The following is an 11,057-nucleotide window of genomic DNA, read 5'->3' as shown; positions in this document are numbered from 1 at the left end:
CATGCCAAAGCATGCATTGAAACTCTTCGTGATTTAAAAAGCTCAAAGCAAGATTGACGAGGCCGCAAGGCTATGTCTTTCTAAATTCGAACAAATCGAAAGATTGTTCAAAGTACAATTAAACTGATTGATCCTGTCAGTTGCCATATGCTTGTCTGAAAGACTAAGCCATGCATGTGCAAGCGAAGCTTGAAAAAGTGGAACCGCGAATGGCTCATTAAATCAGTTACTATCTATTAGTTGATTTGCAAGCTAAATGAATAACTGCGGTAACCCTGCAGCTAATGCATGCTGATTGTCCGACACTGTCGGAGACTTTTACAAGACTACACCGGGTGATTTGCTAAGTACAGACACATCCCGTGATGAGTCCTAGTAACTGAAAGATCCCAGATAGCTTCGGCTTGGGGACGGAACTTCCGAATTTCTGACCTATCAACCTATGATGGTAGTGTAACGGACTACCATGGTTGTGACGGGTAACGGGGAATCAGGGTTCGATTCCGGAGAGGGAGCCTTAGAAACGGCTACCACATCCAAGGAAGGCAGCAGGCACGCAAATTACCCACTCTCCGCACGAGGAGGTAGTGACTAGAAATAATGATATGAACCTTTATGGTTTGTAATCAGAATGGAATGGACTTAAAAGCTCCATTGATGAACGAGTAGAGGGCAAGTCTGGTGCCAGCAGCCGCGGTAATACCAGCCTCTACAAGCGTATGCAATAGTTGCTGCGTTTAAAAAGCTCATAGTTGGATCTGTTTGAGTAGAACGGCAACATGGTCTTCAGTTAAATCTGTTGACTCGTTCCGCTCATCCTTCGCATCGAAGAAATAGTTTGCACTTAAATGTGACGAACTGTGGAAACGGTGTTTTCACCCTGAGAAAATTAGAGTGTTCAAAGCATCCTTTGGGATCGAATAATAAAGCATGGAATAATGGAGAATGACCCGCTACTCGATTGATGCCGGTTGGCTGAGTGCGGTAATGATTGAAAGGAACAGACGGGGGCATTTGTATTGCTACGTTAGAGGTGAAATTCTTGGATCGTGGCAAGACAAACTACTGCGAAAGCATTTGCCAAGAATGTTTTCATTAATCAAGAACGAAAGTCAGAGTATTGAAGAGGATTAGATACCCTCGTAATTCTGACCATAAACTATACCAACCTACAATTTGTCAAAGTCGATCTTGACTTGGCAAGAGATTAACCGGGAAACCAAAGTTTATTGGTTCCGGGGGAAGTATGGTTGCAAAATCGAAACTTAAAGGAATTGACGGAAGGGCACCACCAGGAGTGGAGCCTGCGGCTTAATTTGACTCAACACGGGAAAACTCACCCGGTCCAGACATCTTAAGGATTGACAGATTGAATATCTTTCATGATTATATGGGCGGTGGTGCATGGCCGTTCTTAGTTAGTGGAGTGATCTGTCTGGTTAATTCCGATAACGAACGAGATCTTCTCCATCTAAATAATGAAATTCACTATATGTGAATTCAAACACTTCTTAGAGGAACTATGCGGAATTAAATACCGCAGATGAAGTGAGGCTATAACAGGTCTGTGATGCCCTTAGATGTTCTGGACTGCACGCGCGCTACACTGTGTACTTTTAGATTGAGTACTCAGCCCTTGGTCCGAAATGGACTGGGCAATCAGAGAAAAGTACAGCGCTTCAAGGGGATCGTCTGTTGTAACTTGCAGACGTGAACCAGGAATTCCTGGTACTTATGAGTCAACAACTCATAGGGATTACGTCCCTGCCCTTTGTACACACCGCCCGTCGCTACTACTGATTGGATAGTTAAGCAAGAATTGCAAATTCCTACTGTTGGGACTTCGGTCTCCGGCAACGGGATGAAGCGGATCGAGCTTAATTGTCTAGAGGAAGTAAAAGTCGTAACAAGGTTTCCGTAGGGGAACCTGCGGAAGGATCAGTGATTGATTCCTTCGGGCATGGCTGCTGGTAGAGGCCATGTCTGTAGTGCGCATGACGCTCTGTCGCTAGAGATTGCTTGGCAACCAATCTCGAATTATGTATCGAGCTCAAAAACTACTTGTGTGGATACATAGTTCAGCAGTCATGGCAAGGGACTGCTTAAAGGGAGACTAGTTAGCAAAAGCAGCCTAGCAGAACTGCAGCTATCTAGATCTCAGAAGCTGGGTTATAGAAGCCCAGCTATAGACTTGTGAATGAGAAAGGCCTAAAAAGGTCCACAAGTCGCGTGGTTAGAACCGACACGCAAAAATCCCAGCGAGTGACAGAGCGTTGCGCTGTTCAGTGGGAAAGAGTTGAGCTACTCGGGGCGCCCACTGAACTTGCTCCGAGCCAAAGGCTCGAAAAAACACAGCTTAGCCTCAGATCCTTTACATAGAAGGCTAGCTAAAATAAACTTACCTTGGACGAGGGTAAAGTTTAGTCAGTTCTTAGGGGAGAGTAATCCACAGCTTCTCGCCCTCTGAACATTCTCCCAGATATGTAGGTCTGGGAGAGTCTCCTCCTGTTCTTCGGAATCTGGAGGTAGACATAGACAGTACGATACGATCTTGCATCGGGATGACTAACCGATAATGATCATAATCTGACAATTTTTCCGGCTTGAGGCACCGGAGTCAGATTAAAGACACATACTGAACTAAAGGCGTATGTGCAAAGCTTGTCGGAGTGTAGAGAGTCAAGCTGAGTTGACTCGTCACGTGGTGATGACAACAGCCATGTGCAAAACACTCACAACTTTATCGTCTATGTGGAAAAGGTTGCTAACAGCGCTCTCTATGAGAGGCCCTCGCATATAACTATACGAGGAAAAGGCGATAGAGTTGTTTGAATGTGGGGCAGGTTCATCGACAAGCTAAGTTGATCACATTCTTGTTGTGGCATCCTACTAGAATTGGTCACGGTCTGCACCAACTCTCCCCAAGTTGGCCAGACTTAAAACTAGAAATAAGGTTTGCAGCTATGTGAACCTAGAAACTGTAAAGGAGTTGAAAGAACTTAAAGGAATTGAAAGAGGCCTTGAGGTATATCCTCTTGGTAAAGACCCACAAAAGCTCACAAAAGTGGCTTCGAAGGGCAAAACTGGTTCATCCAAAACAATTGGAGAGCTTAAAGCAGAACCAATTCGAATGAAACACTATTGGTGAAACTTCATCATGAGAACGTCACAAGCTGATCACGCTCTATGATATGACTAGTATTATGTTGCTTCTAGTAGGCTAAGCGCAAGCCGAAACATCAACATGTGAAAGTCGTAGAATTTTGCAATCAAACTGTGGCTAGTACTGTGATGTTACTAGTAACCTGGTGTTCCGTCATATGGCCAAGAGAGCATTTGAAGGCGAAACTTCTGCATGGGAAAGCTGCATCATGATCAAAATTTTATATCGAGTATTATGTTGACGTTAGTAGGCCTTGGCCGAAAACGCAGCATGTGAAAGGTATAGATAAAAGTTATTGTTGCAGTCAGTACTGTGTAGTTACTAGTAGCTGGATTTAAGCTCAAAATGAGACACTGTTGGTGAAACTTCATCATGAGAATGTCACAAGCTGATCAAGCTCTATGATATGACTAGTATTATGTTGCTTCTAGTAGGCTAAGCGCAAGCCGAAACATCAACATGTGAAAGTCGTAGAATTTTGCGATCAAATTGTGGCTAGTACTGTGATGTTACTAGTAACCTTGTGTTACGTCATATGGCCAAGAGAGCATTTGAAGGCGAAACTTCTGCATGGGGAAGCTGCATCATGAACAAAAGTTTATATCGAGTATTATGTTGACATTAGTAGGCCCTGGCCGAAAGCGCAGCATGTGAAAGGTATAGATAAAAGTTATCGTTGCAGTCAGTACTGTGTAGTTACTAGTAGCTGGATTTAAGCTCGAAATGAGACACTGTTGGTGAAACTTCATCATGAGAACGTCACAAGCTGATCACGCTCCATGATATGACTAGTATTATGTTGCTTCTAGTAGGCTAAGCGCAAGCCGAAACATCAACATGTGAAAGTCGTAGAATTTTGCGATCAAATTGTGGCTAGTACTGTGATGTTACTAGTAACCTTGTGTTACGTCATATGGCCAAGAGAGCATTTGAAGGCGAAACTTCTGCATGGGGAAGCTGCATCATGAACAAAAGTTTATATCGAGTATTATGTTGACGTTAGTAGGCCCTGGCCGAAAGCGCAGCATGTGAAAGGTATAGATAAAAGTTAGCGTTGCAGTCAGTACTGTGTAGTTACTAGTAGCTGGATTTAAGCTCGAAATGAGACACTGTTGGTGAAACTTCATCATGAGAACGTCACAAGCTGATCACGCTCTATGATATGACTAGTATTATGTTGCTTCTAGTAGGCTAAGCGCAAGCCGAAACATCAACATGTGAAAGTCGTAGAATTTTGCAATCAAACTGTGGCTAGTACTGTGATGTTACTAGTAACCTTTTCTTACGTCATATGGCCAAGAGAGCATTTGAAGGCGAAACTTCTGCATGGGGAAGCTGCATCATGAACAAAAGTTTATATCGAGTATTATGTTGACGTTAGTAGGCCCTGGCCGAAAGCGCAGCATGTGAAAGGTATAGATAAAAGTTATCGTTGCAGTCAGTACTGTGTAGTTACTAGTAGCTGGATTTAAGCTCGAAGTGAGACACTGTTGGTGAAACTTCATCATGAGAACGTCACAAGCTGATCACGCTCTATGATATGACTAGTATTATGTTGCTTATAGTAGGCTAAGCGCAAGCCGAAACATCAACATGTGAAAGTCGTAGAATTTTGCGATCAAACTGTGGCTAGTACTTTGATGATGCTTGTAGCCAACCGAATTGGTTGAAAAGCCCAATAAGTAAGCTAACTTGGGAGAGCTTGTTGGAAACCAAATGCTACTAGATTGGTCCAAATACATCCTTCAACAGGGGATCACTTGGCTCGCTTTACGAAGAGGAGCACAGCTATATGTGTTAATTCGGTATGAATCGCAAGATTTGTTTACCGACCTCTCTAACGCAAAAGGCGGTCTCGGCTTCGGCTGTTGACTGCGTCCGATTCAGGGTTATATAACTCTCGATTGAACACATTGATGTTCTATTGTTGGTGCTTCCAATAAAATTGGAACACTTAAAGCAGAACCGATTCAAATAATAGCATTCTGATCAATGATTGCATTCCTTGATCAAGAACTGCTGGAGTCATTGTGATGGCGAATTTTCTTCATAAGAAAATTGCAAAGAGACGGAACTTAATGAGACTAGTATTATGTTGTTTCTAGTAAGCGGAAGCTGAAACAGCAACATGTGAAAATCAAGTTTTGTTCAATGATCTCGAGGCGATAAGTACTATGAAGCAACTAGTAGCCTAAGCATGACTCAGATTTGAGACAGTCAAAAAGACTGGCGAAACTTCTTCACATGAAAGTTACATAGAGAACTACAAATGTATACAGCGAGTATTATGTTGTTTCTAGTAGGCGAAAGCTGAAACATCAACATGTGAAAGTTGTCTGCAAACTGTAGAACGATATGTGATTAGTACTGTGCTGTTACTAGTAGCCAGTCTGACTGTAGAAGCCAAGACAAAGGGAAACTAATGCATCTGAAAAGGACAAGTTATGGAAAGGTATGCACGATAAGTATTATGTTGTTTCTAGTAAGCGGCAGCTGAAACATCAACATGTGAACGTCGTTGTGTACAGTAACCTAGAACTATATAGTCCTTAGTAACGTGCATTTACTAGTACCTGTAATTGGTATTCAGACTCAGGCAGTTTGGAATAGTTTGGCAAAGATGCACCAGAGAAAACTGGGATTTGATACAGAAATTGTTGAATACAAGTATTATGCTGCTTCTAGTAGGTTGAATCCGAAACATCAGCATGTGAAAATTGAAAACATTTCTGGTTCGAATTGTCACAAGTATTTGGTGATCTGAGTAGCCAAACTCACTACAACGCCAATTGAAGGCAAAAATTCTCAACGGGAAAAGCTATTCTCATTGAATGAGCTAACAAGACGAGTATTATGTTGCTTCTAGTAGGCGAAAGCCAAAACATCAACATGTGAAAGTCTTGCTGAACAAATTTAATGTTGTTGAGCTCAGTACCGTGTGAATTAGTAGCCATAATTGGCGAGCGAAAATTGAACTGGCGAAACTTCGTCTTTGGAAAATTGCAGATGCCGAGCACTTATTTTGCAACGAGTATTATGTTGACTGTAGTAAGCGAAAGCCGAAACAGCAACATGTGAAAGCTGTTGAAATTTGTGGTCATTTTGCAATAAGTACAAGGAGTGTAACTAGTAGCCAGGTCAAAATTTGGGATAAGAATGAGCAAAAATTCTGCATGAGAACAGTTGAAATTATGAAACTAAATTACAAAGACTAGTATTATGTTGTTTCGAGTACGCGAAAGCGGAAACATCAACATGTGAACGTTTGTAACGAAGTTTCGTTAATTTTCAGCCTAGTACTGAGCAAGAACGAGTAGCCTCATCTCCAATCCCACGCAAAATGTAGTGAAATATGTGAGTGAACCTTATTCACGGTGAGGGTTTCCCGAGGTCTGTATTGCAGCGAGTATTATGTTGCTTCTAGTAAGCGAAAGCTGAAACAACAACATTTGAAAGTTGGAATTAATGACTGAATGGAAACTTCGACCTGTGTTTGATAGTAGTAGCGAACAAAACTGCTGAATCGGTTTCTGTCTCATATTGGTCAGTGAACCAATTAAGAGACAATCAACTACATAACCTGAATTGGGCGAGAGAACCCCCTTAACTTAAGCATATCAGTAAGGGGAGGAAAAGAAATCAACTGAGAATCCCTTAGTAATGGCGAATGAACAGGGAAAAGCTCATCGGGAAGAGAAATGGCAACATTTCTCGGTGTCCGGTATGGTTTGATGCTAGACTGGTGAATTTGTCCTGATGTCTACTGGAAAGTAGCATCAAAGAAGGTGAAAATCCTGTAAAGGTCATTTTCGATACCAGTCATAATGGCTCATTCCTATGAGTAGAGTTGTTTGAAAGTGCAACTCGAAGCTGGAGATATGTCTCTCCAAAAGCTAATTATAAAGCGAGACCGATAGTAAACAAGTACCGTGAGGGAAAGTTGAAAAGCACTCTGAAGAGAGAGTGAAAAGTACGTGAAACTGTTGAAGGGGAACTGGAGTGAGCGTTACCATACTCAATGCCTTGATATTATATTCTCGGCTACCGAGTAGTGTAGTTGTCGTCTTTTGGCAAATCTTGTTAATGAATCGAGCAGAAGTTTTCCTCGGAATTCTTCTTGTTGATTCTAAACAAAATGAGATAAATTGATCTTGATTGCCTGTCTGACCTCAACTTCCTATTCAATGCTCTCTACAGCCCGTCTTGAAACACGGACCAAGGAGTGTGAGTTGCTTGCAAGTGTTGTCGCTCATTGAAAGCGCACACGCGAAATGAAAGTGAACAGTGTAATTTTTATGAATTGCACTACTTTGTGTGGTGAGGGCGCCGATTCGGTGTCCCGCAACCACGGACGGTTTTGCTCTTATTGCATGACTGATCCAGAGCAAGTAGCACACGACCCGAAAGATGGTGATCTATGCTTGGGCAGGGCGAAGCCACGGGAAACCATGGTGGAAGCCCGAAGCGGTTCTGACGTGCAAATCGATCGTCTGACCTGAGCATAGGGGCGAAAGACTAATCGAACCATCTAGTAGCTGGTTTCCTCCGAAGTTTCCCTCAGGATAGCAAAAGCTTGAGCAAGATTGAAAAATCTTCGCAAAGCAATTTCATCGGTTAAAGCGAATGATTAGAGGAATGGGGGAAAATTTTTCCTTCACCTATTCTCAAACTATAAATCGGTGAGATGTCCTTGTGACTTAATTGCACTTGGACTATGAATGCAAGCTTTTTGTGGGCCGCTTTTGGTAAGCAGAACCGGCGATGTGGGATGAACCAAAAGTTGGGTTAAGGCGCCTAACTACTTGCTCATGAGTCACCACAAAAGGTGTTGATTGATACTGACAGCAGGACGGTGGTCATGGAAGTTGAAATCCGCTAAGGAGTGTGTAACAACTCACCTGCCGAATCAATCAGCCCTGAAAATGGATGGCACTAGAGCTCGTGGCCTATACCCAACCATGAATATCAATATCTAACGCAAGTTAGATTAGAGAAAAAGAGCCTCACCAGCTCAAAAATGATATTCATGTGTAGGAGGACACATTGATTGCGCTAAAGTATGCACGCAAGTGTATGCGCGAAGCGATCAATGGAGCAGATCTTGGTGGAAGTAGCAAGTACTCAAATGAGAACTTTGAGGACTGAAGCGGGAAAGGCTTTCATGTGAACAGCGTTTGCACATGAGTTAGTCGATTCTAAAAGACAGGCTAATGCCAAAGTCTTGAATAGTGGTTTCTTGAAAACTGCTGAGTCTCGAAAGAGCATCGGGTTAAAATTCCCGAACTTACTCTCCTGGCATTGAGACGGCAACGTCATTGAGGTCGAACTTTGTCATTGGGACCTTGGGGAAGAGTTATCTTTTCTTTATAACACGTTGTAGAGTCCTTGGAATTGATTCAATCAGAGATAAGGCTCGAAGCGTGCAAGAGCACAGCAGCATTTGCTGTGTCCCAATTGTTCCTGGTGGCACATAAAAGTTTGGCTTAGCAGATGTCAGGAGAGTGAATCGTACCGATTACCGCATCAGGTCCCCAAGGTGAAAAGCCTCTGGTCTTGGAACAGTGTAGATAAGGGAAGTCGGCAAAATAGATCCGTACCTTCGGAAGAAGGATTGGCTCTGAGGAGTGGGTGTAACAAGCCTTTAGTTTGACGCTTCGGTCTGCTAAAGCGTGCGATGGCCTTCGGGTTGTTGGCGTTTGGTTTGACTGCTAGCTGATATGCTTTAGGTCTATTCTGTTGCACAAAAAACACTCGAACTCTGAACTGGTTCGGACAAGGGGAATCCGACTGTTTAATTAAAACAAAGCATTGCGATGGCTGGTGAAACGGTGTTGACGCAATGTGATTTCTGCCCAGTGCTCTGAATGTCAAAGTGAAGAAATTCAAATAAGCGCGGGTAAACGGCGGGAGTAACTATGACTCTCTTAACTATGACTCTCTTATGGCGGGAGTAACTATGACTCTCTTATGACTCTCTTAAGTGATGATTAGTTGACTGTGTGCAACCTCCACGAGGTCTCGCTGGAAACTGCCATTCGTGGCTGAGCTAAGCACACCATCAATAGTCCCCGGAATGGACAAACCTTAAAAACTTGCCCAGTGGAAGGAAAACCACTCAACAAACCACGGTTTCGGAGTCATACCAAAACAAAGACTGTCCGTGGAAGGCAAACCACTAAAACCACGGTTTCGGAGTCATACCAGAACAAAGGCTGTCCGGTGAAGTGTGCTGACCACCTTAAAAGTTCGCCAACCACTTTGGGTAAAACCAAAGTCTGTACCTCGGTACAGTAGTCCCAACGATGAAGACAATCAATGAGAAAGATCTGGCCTCAGCCAGACAAGACAGTGTGAGCACCAGTAGTTGTGGAGACGTGGCCTCCAAGTGGACCTGCGACATCTGCGGACAGGGTCCGTTCAGGAGTGAGCTCGGCCTGAAGCAGCACAAGACCAGAAGTCACAAGTCAGGGGCATCACAGACGAAAGCATCACAGGGAGCACATGCGGGCAGGGCTCCCACCCAGGAACCCGTGAGTGGCCAAGCAACAGCCCCCAACTGGTGCTGCTCAATCTGTGGTGCTGGACCCTTCAAAGGACAGACTGGTCTCTCACTTCACACCAAAAGCAGGCACCCAGATACATACCACCAGATGCAGGCCCAGAAGACAGGCAGATCTAATGCAAGGTGGACTCTTGAGGAAATGGCTCTGGTCAGAGACGCGATGAGGGTCCTTGATCCCGCATCCCAGAAGCAAGAGAATGAGCAACTGGCAAGACTGTTCCCCCATCGATCCGCTGAGGCATTCAAGGGCTTGAGAAAGAACCAACAGTTTGTGGCAATGATGCAGGAACATGACAGGGAGGAAAACACTGTGCAGGAAGACAGACCAAGACACTGTCTTGAGACGGGCATCGACCTTGAGATGCTGGCTCTTCCTCCTCCGGGTGAATGGCACAGAATGACGGACGACGATCTCACCCAGTACGTCGAGAGAGAGGGACAGATGTGGCTACAAACCCTTGCACAAGAACCAGGGAAGAATGGGGGACAGAGGGCTCACAAACATCCTAGACGATCCAAGAAGGGCATGAGACGGCACCAGTATGCAAGACTGCAGGCTCTTTACAGACGTGACAGGGCTAAGGCAGCGGCATCAGTGATGGATGGGTCATGGGAGAAGTTTGGTGAGCACAACCCCATCACCGACAAGACAGGGTTTCTTGATGCTTGGCAGCAGCTCCTTGAGACGGAAGCAGAGACAATAGACCTAAGCACAATCAGCGGTCAGGGTTGGGTCACTCCAATCACCATCGAAGAAGTGGCCAAGTGTGTGCAGACCATGGGACAGACAGCTTCTGGACCAGACAGGGTGAGCAGGAAGACGGTGACTTGCATCCCCTTCAAGAAGTTGGTCTCCCACTTCAATCTCTGGCTGCTGGCTGAACATCTACCCGAGTGGCTCCTTAGTGGAAGAACAGTGTTCATCCCCAAAGTGGCAGGGTCTCAGGAACCAATGGACTTCAGACCCATCACAGTGGCAAGTGTACTGGCCAGGGTGTTCCACAAGTGCTTAGCTGCACGACTTGAGGACCTAGACGACAATATCAGACAGAAGGGCTTCAAGAGGGTAGATGGGACGGCAACCAACTCTCTTCTGCTGCAGGGCATTATCAGTGAGGCAAAGACACAGAGACGGGGACTCAAACTGGCCTTCATAGATGTGAAGAAGGCCTTTGACAGTGTGACCCACAAGGCCCTGGCAGAAGCAGCACTAGAAGCAGGCATAGACCCCAAGATCCTCAGATACATCATGAAGGGCTACAAGAGACAGGGCACAACTCTGGAGATCGACGGAGCAAGACGCTTGGTGAAGCCATCCAAGGGGGTCAGACA

The 11,057-nt window shown here is 44.6% G+C and overlaps 2 pseudogenes; both read left to right on the top strand.

Moving 5' to 3' along the window:
- Positions 1 to 4,903: 4,903 nt before the first annotated feature.
- On the top strand, positions 4,904 to 5,055 carry LOC142354945 (5.8S ribosomal RNA; annotated as a pseudogene).
- A 1,683-nt stretch (positions 5,056 to 6,738) lies between these two features.
- LOC142354946 (large subunit ribosomal RNA) overlaps positions 6,739 to 11,057 on the top strand; it is a 7,270-nt pseudogene continuing 2,951 nt past the window's right edge.

The sequence above is a fragment of the Convolutriloba macropyga genome, unplaced genomic scaffold, assembly GCF_964194025.1.
Source record: "Convolutriloba macropyga unplaced genomic scaffold, txConMacr16.3 SCAFFOLD_3025, whole genome shotgun sequence".
In the NCBI taxonomy this organism is placed as follows: Eukaryota; Metazoa; Xenacoelomorpha; order Acoela; family Convolutidae; genus Convolutriloba; species Convolutriloba macropyga.
Note: the sequence above shows the minus strand (reverse complement) of the source record. Positions and strands in the feature narration are given on the sequence as shown.